At 39.4% G+C, this 25,433-nt stretch overlaps 1 long non-coding RNA gene across 2 annotated transcripts; it reads left to right on the top strand.

Moving 5' to 3' along the window:
- Positions 1-12,412: 12,412 nt before the first annotated feature.
- Positions 12,413-25,155, top strand: LOC105938282. Of its 2 annotated transcripts, none has more exons than XR_004931386.1 (6): positions 12,413-13,355; positions 13,687-13,767; positions 18,019-18,321; positions 19,027-19,141; positions 19,232-19,256; positions 21,970-25,155. It is a non-coding gene; the product is annotated as an uncharacterized LOC105938282 (long non-coding RNA). The 2 variants fall into 2 exon arrangements; XR_004931385.1 differs by having other exon boundaries at positions 21,967-25,155.
- The last annotated feature ends 278 nt before the right edge of the window (positions 25,156-25,433 follow it).

Here is a 25,433-nt window from a genome sequence, read left to right as displayed (position 1 = left end):
GGTGATAGACGGGCCAAATAAACCAATCAGATCAACGAAGCATATGACGTACTAACACGACAAGAGGAGCCAATTGATAGATCAAACTCTTGCCGAAACCAGTCGGGAGAAGAGCAAAAACATCTTTTCCTCTGAGAAAAGCCTCCAGAGCAGTGTTTTGCTCTTCTTCCAGTGAAGAAATAATCTGTAATTCCGATAAAACTTGCTCGATAGCCACGCTAACGCTAGTTTCATCGGCTGAAGCCGCCATGTTCTTTAGACTGAACTGTCGATCTTCTCGTTGCGTCACACCTCAACCCGCCTCAAAGCCAACGCTGATTGGACGTTCGTTTGGTGAACGGCTCCAAATTTTCTTTAACGGAAAGTAGCCAGACTGATCTGCGAGTGAAACCTTGAAAGCTCGCGAGATCAGGATGGTCTCACGAGGCTAGGGGACTTGTACATCTCACAAAATAGTTGACATCACAAGAAGGCAAAATTAGGTGGAAATATTGGAGCAAAATCTCAATATATTATCCAGGAAGTTAAAGATGCATAGCCATGTTGTTTGACATTTTAAAATATATACATCAGTAACTCACTTTGGTTGCATAAAAAGTTTTTCTGCAAGAATATCACATCCTGCTGGTGTATTAGTTTCTATTTTGTTTTTGCTCAGTTTGTTATCAAATTACCACGAAGCATTGCAGAGGTGTCAGGATCAGTCTGGTATTATTTAGTAGTGATTTAGTAGGCGCCATCTGACTTTCTGATAGCTCGGCGGTACTGCTGTATTATTTAGTAGTGATTTAGTAGGCGCCATCTGACTTTCTGATAGTTCGGCGGTACTGCTGTTAGATGGCGTCACGTCTGTTTATATCTGCTCATTGCTCCTGATGAGGGGGTTATTTTTAGGCTTAAAAAGTACTATCAAACCTTATTTTACCATAATCAACTGGAATTTAGTCTTTTTGGTATAGGCATATAACGTTAAAGGTTGGCTAGATATCCCTAAACCAGTTATGGCAAACAAAGTCCTGATTGCAATCCCATAGAACAAATGATGGGTAGAACTGCAAAGGTATGTGTAAACATGGTGGCCTACAAACCATTCAACAGGTTCTTCTGGTACGATACCCAGAATCTTTCACTCAAGTCAAGCAAAGGAGGCGTATGTAAACTTCTGAATTTAAATAAAAAATATCTCTCATTTGGAAAATATTATTTTGGTAATCTAAAATCTTGTTTTAATTTGAGACAGCGAGGGGAAAAAAATCTGTTTTTTAATAGTACATCCAGAAAGCTGCAAGCAGTCCAGAACATATTATCACCAACAGAGGGCAGTGTTATCCAACTGAAAGCCTCCAGCTAATGCCTCCATCAACCATTTGTCCACTGCCCTGTTCAGAGACCTGGTTGTTTCACATAGCTGCAATGAAGAACTACTTTACTTTAGGTTCACTATAAGTGGGTTTCAACAGTCATAATCTATCCATAGCTATGGACAAGATAAGTCATTATAAATATAGCAGAACACCATTCATCTGTAAACAGTCAAACTTTTGTCCTGGTATTTCCTCCTTTGTAATCATGCAAAATAATAATCTATATCCTTCATCAACAGAGCAAAAATTGTTAATTTTCATTTTGTTTGTGCCTTATATTAAATCTCAATTGGAACTATAGTAGAGGAATTTTTTTTTTATAAATGCTGACTGATCACTGAGGTGAACAAAAAACGTTTCTGCTCAGATACTTATGTAGTCAGGGCCGGATTTAGGAGGATGGGGGCCCCTGGGCTGGAGTCAGGATGGGGGCCCCTGGGCTAGAGTCTATATATATAGACCAGTTCATTGTTATTGTTTTGATGCGGGTTTTTCGCGCATGCGCGCCGGACTGGTAGGCAAAAGGCGAACACAATGGCGGACGCAAACAGCGAAACTGACGAGTTCTCCACGTATTTTTCTTCTTTAGATAACGTATCACAAGATCGTTTTAAGAGTAAGTTGATGGTTGATGGTGTCAGATTGCCAGATCCACACAGCAAAAGCCTGAAGGGACGGAGCGAGTCTGTGAAATGCTGGCCAAGGGTTCCGTACTGCGACATATGCAGCTGCCTTATAAACACGGCAGGCCAGTACGGACAAGAGAGCACGAAAGCCCCTGAAACCACTGGACGGCTACAATTATTTTATATCAGGAAAAAGGCTCCAGCAACGCCTGCGACGCCATGAGGGATTAAGCGGTCAGAAAATGGATGGATGGATGGATGTTGTTCACACATGTTTGTGCAACAGCACAAAGCGGCGTCGGACACAGGCCGCATTTCAGCAGAGGCCTGGTAGGTTAAAAAAAACATTTTTCACTACGGATTTTTTAGGTGTTTTTGTCTTGTTAAAATGGGTGTCGGTGTCGGCAACGTTGCAGCGTAAACACAGAAGTACTAGCGCCCGTGAATGGGGGCGTAATAGCAGCAGCAGCTGCTGTAGCCGCTGCTGCTGCGTAAACACTACACGGGCCGGAGAAGCCGCTGCTAGCAGCAGCTTCTCCGGCCCGTGTAGTGTTTACGCAGCAGCCGCTGGCTTATGCTGCCGCAGCCCGTGAACGGGCGGAGCAGCCGCTGCCTGCTCTGCCGCAGTTGTCTGAAGCAGCAGCGGCTGCTGCTGCTACCGCTTCTCTTGCCCGTGTAGTGATCGCCACCTCCCCTCCGCCGCTGTTTAAGTAGAACAATGACTAGAGCAGAATTAAGTTGTATTTACCGGAAATGAAGTGTAGACTGCAAATTCTGTCGTAGTATGATGGCTCCCCCAGTCCATTGGGAGTGTCTGCCTGCGCTCTTTTCATTGAAAATATCCATTTCTTTCTTCGTCCTTCGGTATACGACAGAAACGTACATCCAACGATTTGGAATGCCTCTGTGTGCAACCGGGAGCACAACAAGTCGTAGACATTGTTTAGATTCCAAAAATAAACAAACTAAAAGTACGCTCTAAATCACCCGTTTTGTCATGTAGTAGACGAGAACAGTACTGTTTTTGCCTACCCGCGGGACCCGGATGTATCGCTGACGTCACGCGGGACGTCACGCGTGAACTACCCTATATATATATATATATATATATATATATATATATATATATATATATATATATATATATATATATATATATATATATATATGCCCTCTGAAGGATTTTTTACAGCCCCCGGTTCTCAATAAAAGCAGAGGTGGGTGCAGATGAACAATTTTCATCTTCTAGACCAAGGTTTTTACAGAGAACATCTTGAAAAATATGAAGAACAAAATACAGATTTCCATTTATTAATGACACTTTTGCATTCAACTTCTTTGTAGGAACTCGAACCACAAACACAACCTACATTTACTCAAACGCAAACCAAATAAGAAAACAATACTCAAAGTTTGAAACTTTGAGCCTGTCTTATAATGCAGACATGCACAATCTTTGTTTTGTATCTACACTCATTTAAATTTTTACTTTCATTTAGCAGATAAACTTTAAAAAAGTAAAACTACTTTTTTTTCTAAGTCTAAGATGTCTACTAACCATGGTTTTTAAACATTGTTGTTATGGAACGTGCAACAGCGACTCGAGGTACGCTGATAGGCCGCATATGAAGGATGTTAAAGCCGCAAGCGGCGTCGATCGGCCCTCGCAGCCAAGCGCCGTTGCGGTGCCGGCGGGCGGGCGGGGTCCGCGCACCGGCGGCCGGCGGGCGGGCGGGGTTTGCGCAGCCAAGCGCCGCTGTGGTGCCGGCCGTTCACAAAAATAGAAAACATCCTTCGGGGCCCCCGAAATGCCGGGGCCCCGGGCTGCAGCCCCGGTAAGCCCCTGCTAAAATCCGGCCCAGTATGTAGTAATAGTAGTAATATCATCTTTATTGTCATTGAAACATACATTACAATGAAATTTGTTCTCTGCTTTTAACCCATCTCCCTTGGGGAGCAGTGGGCTGCCATGTGCGGCGCCCGGGGAGCAATCAGGGGTTAAGGGTCTTGCTCAGGGACCCAGAGTGCAGGCACTGGGATTGAACCGGGTACTTGCATCCTTCTCTGAGTGCAAGCACACTGCTCTAACCACTCGGCCACAACCGCCCAATTGTACTCTTATGCAATCCAGTTTGTATGGGTTGGTATAAAAATGGATTTTCAAAGCCTGCCAAACCCTACAAAGAGGTACTGATATCTACAAACATGGCATTCAAACTGAACCATAAAGTCCTTCACACAGATATGCTGTTTGATTATATGTCTTGTAAACCAAATCTTGAAAAATCACACACACAAAAGGCAAGGCAAGACAAATTTACTTATATAGCACATTTCAGTACAGAGACAATGCAAAGTGCTTTACATGATTAAAATATAGGAAAATAAAATAAAATAAAAGGAAGCAGGAATAAAATGCAGAAACAAAACAGAACATGGGAGAATAAAAATTAAAAGCAAACAAGTAAAAACAGTTGGAATACAAAGTAAACTAATTATATTTCAGTAAAACAGTTCAATTAGAACAGTCGAAGGCAATCCTAAACTAATGTGTTTTTAATTTTGATTTAACTCAGGCTTTCCGCACTTTTACAGTTTTCTGGAAGTTTGTTCCAGATAAGTGGAGCATAGGAACTAAATGCTGCTTCTCCTTGTTTAGTTCTAGTTCTGGTTCTGCAGAGCAGGCTGGAGCCAGAAGACCTGAGTGGTCTGGAGGGTTTATACACTGATAACAAGTCTGTGATGTATTTAGGTGCTAAGCCATTCAGTGGTTTATAGACTAACAGAAGTATTTTAAAGTCTATTCTCTGAGATACAGGGAGCCGGTGTAAGGACTTTAGAACTGGAATGATGTGCTCTACAAATGAAATCAAAATTTGTATGGTTCTCCGTTTATAAACTAGCAGAGAACTGTCAGTATGGTACATCAAAAGAAGAAATGATAGACTGGTTGTCGGCATATTGCATCACGGACTGTCAGAGAAACTGCAGCCATTATGAAAGCTCCAAAGAGCCACTTGTGGCTCCAGGGCCGCAGACCGCAGATCTGGAAAGTACCGTACATTCCTTATCATATTAGATACCCATTACCTCATGACCCGGAATGCACTATCACAACAAAACTTTGTCTCGTAACAGTTCTGACTCTGTTTTACTTTTCAGACAAACGTTCCTTGTATGAGCTTGTGCTGAACATGTGATGGGATATATAAGAAGATTAAAGCATACATAACTTCAGCTTAACCTCAGAAACTATGTTTCGATGGTGGAAATATAATGGTGGGAAATAGTGATGACATGCTAATAAAAAAATTAACAAAAAATGTAGGAAGTACTTCTTTTCTGTATTCAAAAGAAGGCAAATCCTAGGATTGTGTCACTCCAATATTCTGTTGGTAAACAAACATCCATGATCTACAAGCACATCTCAAAAAAAGTTCAAGCAATATTTTTAAAGAATTTATTTAAATTATGGTGGAAAATAAGTATTTGGTAAATAACAAAAGTTCTACTCAATACTTTGTAGTGTAACCTTTTTTTAACAATGACAGGTCAAATGTTTCCTGTAAGTCTTAACCAGGTTTGTACACACTGTAGCCGGTATTTAGGCCCATTGCTCCCTGCAGATCTCCTCAGCAGTGATGTTTTGGGGCTGTGGCTGGGCTACATGGACTTTCAACTCTCCACAAATTTTCTACGGGGTTGAGGTCTGGAGAATAGCTAGACCACTCCAGGATCTTGAAATGCTTTTTACGGAGCCACTCCTTCGTTGCCTGAGCATTGTGTTTGGGATAAATGTCATGCTTGAAGACCCAGCTATGTTCCATCTTCAATGGAAGGAGGTGTTGGTTTAAGAACTCACAGTACATGACCCCTTTTATTCTTCCCTTAACACGGATCAGTCGTCCTGTCCCCTTTGCAGAAAAAAAAGCATGTTGTTTCCACCCCCATGCTTCACAGTAGGTATGGTGTCCTTGGGATGCAGCTCAGCATTCTTCTTCCTCCAAACACGACGAGTTGAGTCTGCGCCAAAAAGTTCTACTTTTCTGACCACATGATATTCTCTCAATTATTTTCTGGATCATCCATTTTCTGGATGGCAGACTTCAGACAGGCCTGGACCTGTTCTGGCTGAAGCAGAGGGACACGCCTAGCACTGCAGGATGTGAGTCCCTCTTGGCGTCGTGTGTTACTGATGGTAGTCTTTGTTACTTTGGTCCCAGCTCTCTGCAGGTCATTCCATGTAGCTCTGGGATTTTTGCTCACCAGTCTCATGATCATTTTGACCCCATGGGATGAGATCTTGCATGGGGCCCCAGATTGAGGGAGATAATCATTGATCTTGTATGTCTTCCATTTTTATACAATTGCTACCACAATTGATTTATTCACACCAACCTGCTTGCCTATTGTAGATTCACTCTTACCAGCCTGGTGCAGGTGTACAAGTTTGTTCCTTGTGTCTTTCGACAGTTCTTTGGTCTTAGCCATGGCTGAGTTTGGAGCCTGACTGTTTGAGGCTGTGGACAGGTGTCTTTTATACAGATCACTGATTCAAACAGCTGTCATTATTACAGGTAAGAAGTGGAGGACAGACGAGCTTTTTAAAGAAGTTACAGGTCTGTAAAGGCCAGACATCTTGCTTGTTTGTGGGCGACCAAATACTTATTTACCACCATAATTTACAAATAAAATATTTAAAAAAGATACAATGTGATTTCCTGTTTTTTTCCCCTCATTTTGTCTCTCATAGTTGAACAGTACCTAGACTTTTCTCATCTTTCTAAGTAGGAGAACCTGCACATTCAGTAGCTGACTTAGTTCAATTTTATTTATATAGCGCCAATTCATGAAACATGTCATCTCAAGGCACTTTACAAAGTCAAATTCAATCATATTATACAGATTGGTCAAAAAATGTCCTATATAAGGGAACCATTTGATTGCATCAAAGTCCCGACAAGCAGCATTCACTCCTGGAGAAGCTTAGAGTCACAGGAGCGTCTGCTTTGTCTGTGGCTTTGCAGCAATCCCTCATGCTGAGCAAGCATGAAGTGACAGTGGAAAGAAAAACTCCCCATTAACGGGAAGGAAAAACCTCCAGCAGAATTAAGCTCAGTATGAACGGTCATCTGCCTCGACCGACTGGGGATTACAGAAGACAGAACAGAGACACAACAAGAGAGACAAAAAAGCACAGAAGCACACATTGATCCAGTAATCTGTTCTACATTAGATGGTAATAGCGGATGATATGTCTTCCCTGCATGATGTCTCAGTTAACAGAACGTCAGACCAGGTGTACCTACTATGAAGAAAAAAAAGAGAGAGAGAACAAAAAGTTAAAACAAGCAATGCAAAACTGGAGAACAGTAGAACTCAGTAGAGTAAGAAAAATAGGCCCTGATGTCCTCCAGTAGCCTAAGCCTGTAGCAGCATAACTATAGAGATAGCTCAGTGTAAGCTAAGCTTTGTCAAAAAGGAAAGTTTTAAGATTAGTCTTAAAAGTAGACAGGGTGTCTGCGTCACGGACCAAAACTGGGAGTTGGTTCTACAGGAGAGGAGCCTGATAGCTAAAGGATCTGCCTCCCATTCTACTTTTAGAGACTCTAGGAACCACCAGCAGGCCTGCAGTATGAGAGCGAAGTGCTCTGGTAGGAACATAGGGGGTAATCAGAGCTCTGATACATGATGGAGCTTGATTATTAAGGGCTTTATACGTTAGAAGAAGAATGTTATATTCTATTCTTGATTTAACAGGAAGTTAAATATCTCGACTTAGCCTACCTGTCTCTGCCCCTGTCTGGATATTCTGCCTTTGGACCGCCTTACTCTGTGTGAACTTCATTTCCAGCAGTAGCCTTCCTCTTTTCCCACAGAGCGATCAAAAGTTTGTTATTTCTTTTCTGTCTGGTAAAGCTAAGCATTGGGGCACAGTTCAGTGGCAAAGAAACTCATATTTGTTATCCTTACCCAAAAATCTGTTCTCTTTTCCACAGTGGTTTCAGTGTGTGCTCTTGTCAGTTCCTTTTCCAGCAACACAGTTCATTTAAAATAAAGCTTTTAAAATGTTTATTTCCTGTTTCGGCTGAATTGTTGAGTCTCCAGATTCTGTGGGTTTGTTACTTCTTTCTTTCTTCTAATTTCAATGATTGTGGCTGGGTCAGTAGGCAACACAATCATGGGGAATACTGCTGACTTGACAGATGCCTAGAAGACAGTCCTTAACACCCTTCACAAGGAGAGGAAGCCACAAAACACCATTTCTGAAGAAGCTATTCAATGCAAGCCTATTAACAGAAAGCTGAGTGAACAGTGTGTGGTAAGAAAATGTGCACCAGCAACATGGATAACCATTTCACAGAGAGTGGACTGAGCCTATAGTTGGTGCATGAAGAGCTACCACACACACAGATAAATTTGAGACATGCCAGATCATCTGCTGATAATTTTTAGAGAACTTCCTGCTTCCCTGTGCAGGAAGCATGACAAGCTGGGGCCTTGGTTAACATTTAACCACAGGTAAAGGAACTGTACCTGATTCAGCACAAATTGAAATCTTGTGAGAACAGTTTAGCTCAACCCTCAACATGCACGAGACTAAACATGTGCCCCAAGCTCGTGCGCAATCCCCCAGAGGAAGCAAGGCTTCATCGAGGGACTTTTCTTCGTTTTCTGTAAGACATAAATGGCTACGTCTCGGGATAAATTATATTTTCTTATCTTAATGGCCAACACTTGCATGCGTGCCATGCTGTTCTGTTTTCCATACCCTGTCGTACACACACACTGGAGGAGCTACTGCTTAGCAACGACTCCAGGCAGGGGCAGAGACAGGTAGGCTAAGTCGAGAAATGGTTTAGGTAGTCGGGGTCCCGATCCAGAAGCCAACAGGGGAATCCAACAGGGGCAAGATAGGCAGGAAAAAAATCACAGCAATGAAACAGGTCAAACGGGAAAGCAAGAAACGCTGGCTGGTTTACTCACATGGCGGCTTTTTAAGATTCTGGCAGTCACACCCTGGGAGAGGCTGGAACATACGACTCCTCACCTCGGTGTGCCATTGGCAGAGAAAGGCGTCCCAAGATGTCCCCAGTTTGCTGCTTATTCCTAATAAAAAAAAGCCTGGACTCGCTCAGTCAAGAAAACAATGAATATATTATGTTTTGACATTGCATTAAAAGCATTTTTCTTAACCTGAGAAAAATAAATTCAGGGGTACTTCCTTTAAGTCATGGTTCTCAAAGTGTGTGTGTGTGTGTGTGTGTGTGTGTGTGTGTGTGTGTGTGTGTGTGTGTGTGTGTGTGTGTGTGTGTGTGTGTGTGTGTGTGTGTGTGTGTGTGTGTGGTTGCAAAAAAAGAAAGACCACCGAGTTGCATGTTAATCTTACAACCAAGATGAAAGGCCTACATCAAAATCCTGTGGCATAAATTCCTTGAAAACTTTGGTGGAAGCAGTCACAGTGCTATGCCATGACTTTTTGTCCCACATAATTTCAATATATATTTGTTTTAAAAATGTAATCCAGTAAACATTCAGTCTGTCATTTGTTAAATTATGCAAAATGTTTTCATGATGAGCTCTGTATGCACCGTAGAGACCATTTCTCTCCTGTAGTTCATTAGTAATTGTTCTTGATGACTCATTGTTACGAAATATTTCCTAAACTGGATGTTAGACCACAGAGCTCTCTCTATATTTCTCCTCTTAATAAAGAAATCAGCGAAAGTCCTGAGTTGTGACTAACAATAAGCACCTAATGCTAGCGGTCTCAGTCTTCTATGATGCCCTCCTTCTTCACAGCACCTCAGTGATCAGATTACAGCTTTTGCCCTAGATATGCAAGTTCTGGTCACGTCAGCACAAACATTTAGCAAACATAAATATTTCTCATTCTAACGACACAAGCCTTTGTTTGCTAACACTGAGCTGTGTGTAAGGGTTGTGTGAAAGCACAGCTTTCTCCAACACTAAAAGTTATCTGAACAGAACGTGCAGAGCAGATCAAATGGCACAAAGAAGCTGCAGCAGCCAACACAGACAGGCAAACAGAAAAGAATCCAACGGTAGGTAAGGCAGACATCCGGGCAACTCTTGACAGGGAACAGGTGGACAGAACTGGGCAAACAGACAGAAAAGGTTCATTAAAACAGAATCAAGGTGCTGGGAGCTCTTACCAGAGACGGGACCAAAAACAAGGAATGCACTCAGGGATACGAAGGAATGGCGTGCGAGTAAGAATGTGAGACGAACCGACAACTAGCTGAGGAGGGAGTGAGGCTTAAATAAACGGACAAACAGGTGAGCGGAGTGAAAACTAATTAACCAAAGGTGGAAGCAACTGCGGAACTGACAGGAGCTGGGGAGTAAACCAAAATCCAAGGATAATAATGAAAACAAAGCGCGCAGAACTAAAATCAGAACTAATACAGAAAACGAAAATAATCAACAGGCTAAACACAATACCGAATATTACAGATTCATGGATCTCACAAAGTACTGGGCATACAACAGCAAAAATGACAAACAGGGTACATATATAATATAAGAAACAATATAAGGCAGAAAAGAAGAAATCAAAACAAAATAGAAAAGGGCAAATAAGTAAAATGGAAATCTAGAAAGCAACCATGTGATCAGCCATGATGCTATGACTACTGACAGGTACTGTAAGTTTAATTGCAAGGCTCATCTTGGTCAGCAGATGGATCTGCTGGCATTTCCATGGACTACATTTTTACAATTGCAAATTAACAAAACACCTTAAAATCAGTGAACCCTAAAACTATGTTTGCAATGGATCAACTTGACCTTCAGATTTTGCAGAGTCCATTAATTGTTCTAAGGATGAAGGTCAGGGTCCAAAGAATCTGAGTCTTAAAAACAAGCAGTTTTGGAGTCTAACCTAATCTTGGTATATTTTCCTTCAGGGATCCAATATCTGCAATGGACAACAAAAAAAATTAACATTATTCTTGTATTAACAGTATTGTTTGGCCCCAACACTGATATGTTGTTTGGGGGTAGTTGCACTTTTATTTGCTAATGATTGTAAGTCAAACAGAAAGTTTAAGTTAAGTGCCCCTTTCACACCAGATCAGGACTGCCCTACCGTCTCCATAACTCTCAAACCCATTTGAACATTACTGGACTGCTGCTAATTTAGAAAACCTCAATTCAGTGTGAAGGCAAGCATGCCCAACTTTATCCTCAGCGCATTGAGCCCATCCGCTCCAGTTATCCTAATGCTTAAAATGGAAATCAAAACATCAGGCAGATGTTTCCTCATGCTGTGTGGAATTTCCTGACATAAATGGGAGACATTTTTTCCTCCACTTTCAAGTTCGCCCTTATAGGTGGAATGCACAAATGGCATTTCTTGATGGTATTTAAACGGGAAATGGTACGAGAGAGACGGGGGGTGGGGGGGGGTGGGGTGGGAGGCACAGCAAAGGTCCTGCAGAAACCAAACTCTGGACGGTCGTGTGAAGGACACCTAGAGACACACGATTGTTAGTAATAGCTCTGTGCTGTTCTGCGCTTTCCCACCATCACTATCTTTATCAGCTTATCAGCAGCATAAGATGATGTAGGTGAAAAGTGTTTCTTGTATGTGGCAGTTTTAAGCATGCAAATTTTTGCAATAATAGTAACTTTGCACCGCATTCTGTCCGGAACACCGTGTCCGGAAGTGCAGTCAGAAGAAATAATGCACACAAATAGCTGTAAGTTGTTTTTGTATTTAGTTGTGCTGTGACTATCGTAAAACAAAATTATTAAAAACACGAGTTAATGCGGACGCTTTTGACGCATTGTCCTCCTCATCATCACAAAATAAGACGGCAAAGCTTCTTTTTTAACAGCATTGAAAATACATTTTACAATTATGTGCTGCTTGAAACAGAAAAAAAAACTTCCCCTAGTTTCGCAGCCCAATATGGGCCTCATACACAGGACCCAGGAATGCTGGCACCCCAAAAATACAGGAGAGCACCGCATTCCTGGTGCACCACACACCTTAGAGACCATCCATGTACTGCCTCACTTTACTGCCATAAAAGGGTTTGCTTTTATATGAGGTGTGAAGTTTGCCCGTGGTAGCCCTGACGTTTGGACCATTAGATACTCTAAAAATGATCAGGATGATTTTTTTTTTTAAGTACTATATAAACATTTAGGCTGAGTTAGAGATCCACTATTGCTAAGACAGTTCAACCTTAGTAGGACTGCACCAGCAACATTTTCATCAAATGGCAACCTGAAGCAGAAGTACTGAACGTTGGTTGTCTTTCCAGATAAGATATAAATAGATCTTTCCCTTTAATCATGTTTCCATTGAAACAAGAACAAGTTGAGCAATCGTTTTTCTACTTCCTGTTAAGTTTCCTTATAATAAACCATGTATGGTTACCAAAGTATTGCTATCTTGGTAACAGGACATAAATAGCTGGGCCTTTTAAGTATTCACAGCACATAATGCAACATTGATGTCTTTTATTGTATCATACAGACTATGCGAGGGAAATTGTTTTGCAAATCTTCTTTCTCTACTCATTCAATCATGCATTTCCCTACAATCAATCTTCCTCTGTGTTTGACTGGTTTACCACACCCATTTGAATGAAACGTTCCTGAAATACTAACCTTGCACTGAAATGTGCATCACTGAAAATCAATCATTGCCCTCATCTGAAGGATGAATTCACACAGCAAGCTGCAATGAATGTTTTCATAGTTAGAATAAAGTACAAGCAAGTTGTTTTGTTCCCACAGTCTATGTTCCCACAGCCCATATCAGCTCATTTTGGTAATCATCTTAATAAGACTTATCTCAGTTTGCCTATTTATTTTTAAAGCATTGACTGTAAGAACAACATTTCATGCCTACTCCCTTTCAGGATTGCACTTTTAGAATTCTGCATGCAAACAGTAAAAAAGAAGATAAAACTTAACTTTGGCCTTTAGCTTTCTGGAGTTTGCATGGTTTGAGCTGTACCACACAGAGAGCATGCAAATACCAAAATACACAATACAGTGAGGGGAGAAAGACGCCACACCAGAGGTCTCATAGCTTTCACAGAAGAACTAACCTAAAAAACTGAAACAGCAGATTACTCACACCCTGCAACCACATCAGACTCCACAGCTCTCACTTCCTGTGTGGAACGCATTTTTGTCTGTTAGTGGGCCCTTACCAAGTTTAAGCTGAGGGGGTGACTGGTCTATTAGTAGCTGGTGGTGCAGAAGAACAAATGGTTATTTCCTAAAGCTGGAGGGCTTATACACCTTCACTATTTGTGCAGTAGCCCTAAAAGCAGAGCCAAGAGATAAAGCAGAAACCAAAGAGCTGCTGGACCCTACACAGGTAAGGACGCGCACAGTACTCAGCCTGTTGGTTAGACGCAGTGCTCGTCTTCAAGACCTTCACAGACATGTGAAGGTCTTGAAGACAGAAATGTTTAAGGTTATGTGTACAAGTTTAACTTTGATCAATTGCAATGATTCGAGTGTTATAAGCTCTGCTGGGGTTTGAATTAATGTAAACGCTGTTTGTCATTGTCGGGAAATGTTTCCACCGCCTATCTAACATCAGCGCTTTGATAAAACCGCACTTTAGATATCGCCGAAGCTCTAGTGTGAATACCATGTTGCAATATCTGGAAGTACAAAATGAACTAAATGATCTTTGTTTTAAGGTGGGATGGTGAATTTCTTAAGATATTGCTGCATCAACTGCTCAGTGATATGTTGCATCTTCTGGATTTTCTGGCCAGCAGGTACAATTTTCTCATGAATAGTCCCTAAAACCTGATTACATGTGAAGCACTTTGAAAAACCTAAAAATCATCAGTAGTTTCGTGATATCCTGTTTTCAATGAGCCTGACAGTTGTGTAACCCTTTAAAGTGGTGTTGAGCAATAGTTTTTCCATCTCCATAGGGTCTGTTACCCTTTAGATTTTACCCGTTTGTCATTTCAAGAAGAACTAGTGCTTCATGCTTTATTCGATCATTTACTTTATGTCAACCTTTCAGCTAGTAGACCTTCAGTAATCACACTGTATTGGTGCCAAATCTATATTTAACGTGTCCATTTGTGCTTGGTTTGATGTTTAGTATTTTTCTATAGTCTCAGTTAAAATATGATTAACAAGTATTGGAACAAAAGAAGGTTGGTGGTAACAAAGTGACTGAAGATTTTGCTCTTTGTTTAGTCTTTCTCATAATTGTTAGACGTTCACATAACACTGGTTCATTCCCTGAGTTTAGGAGAGCTATTGTACTTGAATCAATCATAGGTCGGAATTAAATGATTAAACAAAACACAGAAACGTGGAAATAAATAATAATCAACATGGATGTTAAATTTAAAAGAAAGCCAGGCTCTTTGGTAACAAATTATGAAGGATAATTCAAAACTTTACTTCAGTGTTTGTATGCTTGTGTGGTTTAACTAAATGGGGAGCAAGTTTTTACATAGGCCTTCAGGGTAAAAGTAAAATTCAGATTTTGTCATTGCCGAAAGTTATGGCACTTATTTATGATGTTCTGTCTATGAATACGCTCATCAACTATCATGTTATCTTGGATCTTATCTACCAATTTGCTGTTTTGTTTTATACCAAAGCTTAATGATTTTAAAGCTTTGTTTCACTTTTACTTCTTTTTCCTACTTCTGTGATTGGTTATCGTTTCCACATTTTTCTTGAATCAGGACTTTGGTTTCTCCTGCCACTTTTGCACATTATTATCATGCTGTGTCCCATGTTCTGTCAGGACATTTCTGTGTACGGATTTACTTTCTAAAGAGTCAGTTCTGAGCCTACAGCTGAAAGCGGTCAGCATCCTTGCCGTTTAAAATTGCTCCACTAGTTTGTTATTCTCATTCTGTCATATTGAAAGAACCAACACGATTTTCCTTTTCCATGCATCTGATTTTGTAGTATTCGTAACATAATCATCAGCTAAGTCTGACTGGCATTTTTGGACATGTTAAAATATTCTTTAGCGTGGGCGTTGCACTGCTGAGATGCCACGGGTGTGCCGGACAATATTGAAGCAATGACCCAATAATAAACCCAATAATAAAGTTACTTAATCTCATGCCATACTTTACAGATGCTCTGTCTGCCCTGATGAAGAGTAAATTGTATCAAAATGCCAAAGCATTTAAGTGACAAGAACTGCATAGGAGTTTATAAAGTTTTTTTTAACCTAATAATGGAACCCATGGAAGAATTTATAGATGTGTTTGCAGCAGGCGTGTCGTTAGACCTAACCCTGCAGGGCTTCAGCCCCGGTGTTTTCAAAACAGCACTGGATCTCAGTAAGAAGATATTTAGAGGTGCATGTCTTTTAAAGAGATGCATTAAGCTCCCAAATGACATTAGATTTAATATTTTTATGTGCAAACAATCATATTTGTTTCTATTGTATTCCATAAAAAGTCTACCTGCTCCTACACGACAATAAGTCAAATGAAAAAGAGAACATAAACAGATTATTTGCCCACATGTTGCAGCAGATTGCTCAGTTACACCGGCAGTGACAGTGGGGTCAGCCCACCACGTTCATTACTCGAACAGGGAAACAGGAGGAAATGTTTTGCTCATTTCAGATCTACTGCAGAGCCAAATGGAGAGAGGGAGCCTGGTGCATATTTGCTTAGAGGAACAGGTGGAAGCAGCATAAATCAGGCTGAAGTTAGCATAAAACCTGAACGGTGACAGCTAATCATTTATATCCTCCCAGAAAAATGTGAGGTGGAGGTTTACACTAGACTGCATTCACAGTGCCGGTCTTGATGCACAATTCAGTTTTTTTTTTTGCTTGTGGCCGTTCCTACCGCTATCAAATGCGACTGCCATCACATAGCGGTTTGAACAGTTCAAGACCGCAAAGGAACTCATATGTGCAGATAACAGAAAGACACGTCACACAGCAGAGCACTGCGTACTGAAGTAATGCCGGATGTAATAGTTACCTTTCATAAAGCTTTGTTCAACCCCTCCACCCCCAAAATATCCAAATAAACAAAAAAGTATGGAAACCGTCCAACGTCTCACCTTATGATTTTGTGTGAGACTTGACAGCCCTGCCTATTAAGCTCGTTACAGGAAAAAAAAAAGAAAAAATTTGCTAAAATATAGCAAGTCATCATTTAAGCATACAGATTTCGTCTCCTCTTCCAGTGTATAGTCTGTACGTTAGTGAGAGCCAGGACAGTGACGGAAAAGGCGGATGAAATCCGTTCGTACTGAAAATGCTTAGTAAAATATCTGTTACATATCCAAATTAGTACCACATATGGAAGTGGCACAAATTGGATTATATTTTGGGTAAAAACAGTCATGAAAAAGACAAATATGGGTTGCATATGGGCAAAAAGATCAGATTTCTGTTGCGTTTCCTTGTAGTGTGAACGTAGCCTAATAAGGACCATCAGTTACGGTTAGACTTAAAAGCTCTGCCTGTGATAGAAACCAGTATTAATCATTCTTTGAGTTTCTAGCTGGATTTGCATCATGATGTGAAAAATATCTGGTCCTTGGTTCGGTGAAAATCTAAAAATATATTCCCATAGAAGCTAAGCACATTGAAAGGGAAGCGTACCTGCAGCCGGTCCAATTCTACTGTAGAAAATATGTCACATTTACTGGTGCCACTAGGACTTTTTAGTAAGAGCCAAAATAAGCCTCTCTCTTCTCTTCCTCCTTCCTTTCTTTTCACATCCTGCCTTTTCTCTGCCTGCCTGTAGCTTGACCGCTTTTCCAAATATGGTTGTAGCCAAGCTGAGCGAAGTCAACTTGGTAGAGCTGCATATCATTAACGTACCCAACCATTTCACTGAGGAGGGGCATTTGGCCTGACAAAACAAGTTGCCGTTATTTTTTTAAATGAGATTCTTTGTAGAATTTACATATCCAGCAATTTCAACTACATGAAATGTTTTAAATGCTGATGTCATGGTATCTTTTAATGAATATAAATCTGAGAAGTGTACCATACAGCAGTATTTAGCCTCCTTTACTCTGAAACTCCTGTATAAAATACTGTTTTCACAATTCATCTAATAAGTAAAAAGAGTCCCTCTGGGTGTAAATTAAAAACTGAAAAACCAGCTGTTTTTTTTGACATGATTGATGACAGCTGGTCTACAATGTAATAGAATGGAATAATTAAGATCAAAATATATATATATATTTAGAATAGCTCAGTCATCCACACAGTAAACCAAACTGACCAACTGTAGTAACATTGAAATTGATGTTATAAGACGTAATCTCTGCTTGAGCAAAATTTTAGTTTCTAGATGAGCAAAGCTGATAGAGACATACTCCAAAAGACCTGCTGCTGTAATGGTTCAGCATAGTACTGAGTAGAAAGAAGACAAAACAGCAAACCGCCAAAGGGAGGGAAATGCTTTGGAAAACGATTGCTGAAAATCAAACTTTTCCTCCAAGATGGTCTGATGATCATAATAGAAAAATGGGAAAAAACAAAGCAAAACCAAAACCGTGGCCCCATCATGACTTATGTAATAACTGCGCACCCTGCATCTCAACAGCCTTGTGGTTCGCATGATACATTGCACACATCATGAACCATATAAGAATTCAAGACTTGATGTTAGACAGAATGGGTTTCCTTCATTCACCACTGGAACCTTGAGGTATGCGCTCTTTTGAAGCACCAACATGCGTGGCAAGACAAAGAAACAGTCCGACGGAAACTTTAGAAAATGTTTCCAAATATTTTGTCTGCATTTCTTACTTGCGTAATGTTCACATTTCCACACTGTTGATGAACAACTTCGGTTACACTGAAGTAGTCTTAGCTATTACCTGATGGGGTTTTGTTGATTTTGGGAATCTCCTGTAAGCTTTCATCACCTTCTTTGTAAAGACTGGCTTGTTTGTTCAGCACAGTTTCATGTTTATCTTTTTTTGTTTTCCTATTTCACTTTTCTGTATATTTCAGTGTGAATGCCATCTAATGACGCCCATTTTTCTCCTCTTCTTTTGGACAGAGGCGAAAACAATCACACAGACGGTTGGCAGCACAGTGACCCTGAACTGCAGCAACAACTCAATCAGTAGACCTAGTTTGGTAATTTGGAAAATGAACGAAAAACTTCTTTTCAGTCTTGGAAGCAAAGGCAACAAAACTCCATGCACTGAAAGTGTCTGTCATAACATAAAGATGTCTAAAGACAGTCAGCTGTTTGCGCTCATTATAGAGGGCGCCCAGAAACAGCATGAAGGAAACTACACTTGTGAGACAACTACATCAGACGGTCCTTTTGAAGAGAATTGGGAGCTTATAATTAAAGGTCTGCAAAATCTTTTATTATCCACTATTATTATACCTGAAAGAACAGGACATGGCAGAGATTAAAGTGCATGGGCAATTAAAGACAGTAAACAGCTATTTAAGTAAACACTTATTTGTTTGTTGCACCAGCACTCCCTTTGCATTTATAAATTATAAAATAACAATTTCTAGGGGTGACTCTGTTCTGGTGTTTGTTTCTTTCCTCACCGCATCCTCACAGGAGATTTGTTTTCTTCTTTAAAGATATGCATGCAAAGTGTAGTGCTACTTACTGAAATAGAAATATATTTTAAGGAACCCACAGGACAAGATCATAGTTTCTAATTGTGGTTTAAAAAAAAAAAAACAATATCCGACACAAACACCCCACACACAAAAACAAAGATGTACAAAGTGTTTAACAGGATTAAAGACAGTAAACAGTCTTTATGCTTCTAAACAGCATATGGCTAACTTAATTTAGCCATATGCTGCATGTAGAAGACTTTTTATAACGAGATAACAAAATATGAGCCAAGAATTGTTGTTCTTCCTACTCCTGTTCTTTTTTGCATTGAATGTGTTGTTGTCATTGTACTTATGGATTGTGACAGCCATACTTAGTATGATCACATTACTATGGAAAAAATTATAAAAAAAATGTAATTATAATAATAAAAAATAATAATACAACCTGCTGCTTCCACTGTTTTTGCCCTCACAGAAGATGCTGAAAGCAAAAAACTGAAGATCATTGTTATAGCAGCGGTTCCATCTGTGTGTATCGTGATATTAGTATCTGTTTTGGTCATTCTGACTGTTTGGAAACAGAGAAAAAAGTAAGTGTGTCCTGCATTTATGTATTTTACATCTGATCATTACAGTAATGTCCATCTGGAATCAAAGCAAAATTTCTCTCTCCTTTACAGAAACAGACCTCCCACAGAAATAAGGGTAAATATATAACTTTAAAGTTGATTATGATTGTTTTAATCATTTACAGCAACTACAATGTCAGGCACATGCTTTGGTTAAGACTTGCAGTTTATTGAGTAGAAATAAAAAGAACATTGAGGTTTATTTCACTTTGTACAATTCCATAGCGGTGAAAAAAAAACAGCAACTAAAATACAAAATGGTTGCTTTTTCCTTTCATTATGCAACCCTAAATGCACAAATACGACTCTTCAGAATCAGCTTTTGTGTTTATTTTGTAAGTTGGCTAAAGGACAGCAAAACTTTCACTTTCTGAAGGGAAAATACATTTTCAAGGCATTAAGCAAAGGTTTGCCTGAAGAAAGAGAGTGAACTATAAGCTGTTTGCTGCTAATTACATCCTGTCGAAACTAGAACACAGATTTTATGGCAGATGGTCAGAGATCTTAGGGGCTAAAACAGAGGCCCAGAATCTCAGCACACTGGACGTTTTGTGTGAAAAACAGTGTTGAGTTGATTATAGGAACCTTTAGCTGTTATAGATCTCTATCACTCTTGAATCCAAACAAATGTTTCAGATCATCAACCCAATATAAACAAAAATCAACGATAAATGAAGAGAACACAAAATTCTGTTTTAAGTGATGATTTTATTTATTAGCAAAAAAAAAAATCTACCTACACTGAGCTGGCCCTATGTGAAAATACAATTGACCTTCTTATGAGTTCATGAACTGACTGCTATTGATATTTCACTAGCCATACCCACACCTGATTACTGGTTTACCTGTATAACTGAAAAAATGCTTAAGGCAAGGCAAGTTTATTTATACAGCACTTTTCAGCAACAAGATGATTCAAAGTGCTGTGCATGAACAGAAAAACATTACAAAGACAAACATTGCATCAATAAAGGAATAAGTTAAGTAAATGCTTGATTAGACTTCTTTCATACATTAACAAACTTATATTCATAACAAGAAACAAGCTAAGCATGTTGTTGGGGATTTCTGTAAAGTAATTTCGTCCAACTTTTCTAAAGCTACAACTAGAATAACTTCTTTTGTTTCATTGTTTCACTGGAACGAGCTTCATCACTAAAAATTCAAAGCTTAACTAGAACCTGTTTGACCACATGAGATAGGCTAAAATATTTCAAAAAGTTTTGAAAGGTTTGCAAAGCCATTTTTAAGACATGGGGACTCTACATGGGGACTAAGGGGCATGGATTGGTTAGTTTTTACAGGCCTGCAGCTCCCACGGAAAACGATTTTAACCTCCTTTTTGTGAATACATAATGTCAGGATGGAATCACCATTTTACCCAGACTAATAAAGTGTTTGTGAACAGGATTACCAACTATAGCTTTAACAAAAAGAAGCATAACAAAGATGACATCCAAGGGATAGTTCCAAGATCAAAAAAATAGTTGACCAAAAACAGCACGAAGGCCCATCTCACATTTGACAGAAAGAGAGACCTTTCATTTGCTCCTTTATTCAGGAGCGACCACAGCAAGTAATTACAACTTGACTTGGCAGATTTTTATTTATTTCGCTGGATGCCCTTCCTAATGCAACTGAGATTCAACCCTACATCTGGTGTAATACTAGCATATCGATTGCAATACAAAGCTAGAACAGTTTGGATTAAAGCATGTTTATTTGTTAGACTGTCCAGATAAAAATCTAGACCAAGATTTAATATGGAAATTGTGGCAATACCTCAACAACATACCTCAACATGTTTATTTATGCTCACCATCCAATCAGACTGAGCTTGAGTCTGAATCAATGAATCATAAATGAAACATTTGCAATGAATTAAAGTCAAAGACTTTAACCACTACGCCACAGAGAGAATTCAGTCTTGGGGATAATACAGATTAAAAAAGGTGAATAAATGGTAAATGGACTGAACTTATATAGCGCTTTTCCAGTCATGCTGACCACCCAAAGCGCGATGGTCGTGTTACATCTGGTGTAATACTAGCATATTGTTCAGATACAGTCATACTGATATTTAACCATGGTGGCCCTAATGTGATGGTCTGTGCATTCGTTGCAGCTTCAGTGCTTCGATGATTCTTCCAAACAGATCAAAAAACAAAAATCCTGCAATTTATGACCTTAAACTGAAGCTCACTGGGTGGTTAAATTAAAACAATTTTGAAAATAAATTAATATTCAGTAATGTGGAGGACTTATTAAACAGTTTTACTGTTTTTAATGTTCTTTTTTGTTACTACATTCTATCCCTACTTGCTTTTATTCTATTTTCTATCTACATTTTATTTTTTGGTATATCTTAATCATGTAAAGCACTTTGTATTGTCTTGTACTGAATTGTGCTATATAAATAAATTTGCCTTGCCATTTGCCTTATTGCCGGTGATTGTAAATGCAGTTGTTGAGCCAAGCATGGCTCAACTTGTTACACGTCTAGTGGTGCATATTTTTTTCCATAAAATGCCACGTTGCACTGATTCTTTTTCCCCCCCATAATAAAGATTTGAATTGGAAAACCCATTTTTAATTGCTCAGGTTATTATCGTCTGATTTAAAAATGTGTTTAATGATCTGAAATTTAAGTTTGAAAGAAAAAACAAAAGAAAAAACAAAAGCAATCCACAAGGGAGCAAATACTTTTTTAAGGCTTTGTACACAGAAACTTGTTTTGTAAAGACCCTGCATATAATCTGACTTCTGTTTCGTTTCTCTCTTTCCAGCAGCAAAAGCAACCAGAAGATATTTATGAAAATCACTTGGAAATTCAGCGCCGCCAGGCTTCCCGTCACCAACCCTGATGTTACTGTTTAAACTGCTATCACAATAAATGCACACAACGTTACTTACACACATGGTGGTCTCCTAAATCTGTCAACATCTTAGGAGAGTGAAAGGTAAAAAAAAAAACAACCTTAAATGTCCTCTTTATCATGGTGATGATGATCACTGCTACTGACAGAGGAAAGGGAGGTGAGTGGTGCTGGTTAGAACCAACTATCAAGTTATGGAAGAATACTTTTGTCGAAAGGGCTTGTTTGTAAAGAAACGTAGAGGCTTAATATTCAGCTAAGTAAACCCTTTCTGCCAAATTGTCTTTGCAGTAGTAGTCAAGAAACCTTCATTTTGAACAGTTTTTGAGTTTATTAAGCGGTTTTAGTAAAGTATGAAATGCTCAGTGTGCAAGGTGCAAGGAGGTGAGCAGCCCTGAAAGGAAGCAAGGTTCTGCTGTAGAAGCTGTGCTGCTTAAGGGTGGTTCTTCCCATGGAATTTGGAGGTCAAGTCCAAATGTATAAAACAAGCAGTAGCCTAAAATATTAGCACTTTGACCACAGCATTTATGGAAAGCCATAAGACCCATAATTCAATAAATTAGAAAGTCCCAAGATGGATATTTTACAAATATACTTTCCATTAAGCCTCCATTTCTGCATTAAATAGGTTGCTTTTGTATTGGTCTGATGCCCTATTCTAGTCTTAAATACAGTTTTTTGTATTAGCTGGAGTTGAAAAAAACAATTATTATTAGAAATAAAGGCTTCAAAACATCATCAGTCTGTGTACATCTAAATAACGTGTTTCCCTTAGTGAATAGTTACCTGAATTCAATTAACTTTTAGTGAGCCGATGGGGCACCTTGACACCTTGATCTCTGCTACCTTCAGCTCCGCCTTTTGTTTCTTCCTCAGTCCTCAGTACCTCACTGTCTCTAAACCACACAACATTGCTGGTCTCACCACCGTCTTGTACATCTTTCCGTTCATTCTTCCTGATGCTATTACACTAAACTCCTGACCCTTTTCTTCACCCGTTCCAACCTGCACGGCAACATTTCTTTACCTCTTTTCTACACTCACTGTTGATCTTTACTGTACACCTTAAATAATTAAAATCATCCATCTTCTTTATCTCTAGTCCATGTAACCTCACAGCTCCACTTGGTCCCTCTTGTTGAACCACATATTATGTCTTGCTAGGGCTAACCTTTATTTCTCTCCTTTCCAGGGCAAACGTCCAACTTTCTAGATTTTCCTCCACCTGTTCCAGATCACAAAATCATCTGCAGACCATAGAGAGTCCTGTCTGACTTCGTCTATCAACCTGTTCATCACCACAGCAAACAAGGAGCTCAGAGCAGATCCTTGATGCTGTTTTACTTTCACCTTGAAATCCTCTGTTACACCTATAGCATACCTCACCACTGTCCTACAGCTCTCATACATATCCTTCACCTCTCTAACATATGTCTCTGCTACCCCAGCTCCTTTCTGGGCACCCTGTCTGTCATATGCCTTTTCTAGATCTACAAAAATACAATGCAGCATCTTCTGATAAAATTGTCAGATTTGGACAGAGATTGTTCTTCCATCATGAAGACGACCCTAAATACAAATCTAGAATTGCAATTGAACAGTTTGGATTAAAGCATGTTTATTTGTTAGACTGTCCAGATAAAAATCTAGACCAAGGTTTAATATGCAAATTGTGGCAATACCTCAACAACATACCTCAACATGTTCATTTTATGCTCACCATCCAATCAGACTGAGCTTGAGTCTGAATCAATGAATCATAGATGAAACATTCAGTCTTTCAAAGTACAAAACAGATAGAGACATGTCCCAGTAGGTGGTTTTAATAAGGATTGACTCAGTTGTGCTGAGTGTAAATGCACATCTCTATTTTCAGATTTTTATTTGCACTACTTTGCGTTGGTCTGTCATATGAAGTCCCAACATTCAAGAATAACCTAAACCGCGACATAAATGGAAAAGGTTGAACAAATGTGAATGCCTTTGCAATTCACCGTTGGGTGTAAGAAACCTTTATAAAAACCTCAAGCCTTTAAATAGTGAAAGGCCCCCCGTTTGTGAATCATGGAGTTCTTGTTTAATGTACGCTGACAAGTCACAGCTTCCTGTGACTTGTTCAAACTGGACTGGCAAGAACTTAAAACCCAGACAGGAAACCAGGGGTGTTCAGACAACCTGATCCCCCACACATGCATTCCTGCTCAAGAAAGAAAGGCGTGGCGTAAAGAAACAGTTGAGTGAATTCAATTAAACTCTCTTATATCAGAATGTCAACAAAGAATCTGTGAAACGGTGTGAAGGAAACTTTTGCGCAAAAAACAAAACAAAAGCTTTTTAAACTGTATGCTAATGTGCAACTCAGCATTTTTAAAGATTTCTTTACCGGTATGAACCAGAGAAAACCCATTCTGTTTAGTGAAGGACAGGAAACTATTTTTTCTGTTTGTAAATGAATGGAAAAGAATACATTGACATAAAACAGCTTACCTCTGGCAAACAATAGAAATAAACACAACAGCTGCTACTACTTTCACTACTTTGTCCTTTGTACTTTACTTGAATGCACAATAACCTGCTAGCTACACTTTCACAATCAGCAGAGGAAAACTCTCCCTCGTTACCATGACAGCAACCTTGTGATGGCTTCCTCCCACACGACCACTCAGTCACTCAGCAGTCATGAGGCCTTAGTCTGTTTACCCTCACACTTGGTTAGCTATAGCTCTATATCCATCCTCAAGGTGGGTGGGTGTTAAACACAGTGACACTAAGCAATTTTTTTTTTTAGATCTACTTTTAATAGAGAAGGAGTCATGACAAACATCTACAATGGAAACCAATTAATCAAGAAAAAACTAAACCAATCACAGGCACTTAAAAAAAAGGCATGAACAAAATGAAATTTGTTAAGCTACTGGTAAATACATAACGACAAAACTGTTTCTTTATTCTGCCAGCTAATGCCTAGGAAACAAATATTTGTATAATCAAAACAGGATTTTACTCGACGAAACAGAAACAGGTAACTAGAACAGAAAGGACAAAAGTAAAAATACATTTGTATATTTTGAGAGGTATACACGGAATAAACAAAAAAAACTATGGACAATGTTTTACATATGTAATCAGCAGTTAGTAGGGTCCAACGAAATCAGATAAACACCTGGTGACCTTTACAACAAAGAACTCTGGAAAACAACATAAGTAAATGAAAGACAATAAGGTTTACATAGCTCTACGATAGCTCATTACTCCGTACAAAGAAATCCATGTATAATGCTGCTGTGATGCATTGACTTAAGACATGGTGACTTAAAGTATTGTCTTTGCGTGTATTGGTTTAAATGCAGAGGAAGAATTTCATTGAAATGTATGTT

Source organism: Fundulus heteroclitus, chromosome 7 (genome assembly GCF_011125445.2).
Source record: "Fundulus heteroclitus isolate FHET01 chromosome 7, MU-UCD_Fhet_4.1, whole genome shotgun sequence".
NCBI classification, from domain to species: Eukaryota; Metazoa; Chordata; class Actinopteri; order Cyprinodontiformes; family Fundulidae; genus Fundulus; species Fundulus heteroclitus.
Note: the sequence above shows the minus strand (reverse complement) of the source record. Positions and strands in the feature narration are given on the sequence as shown.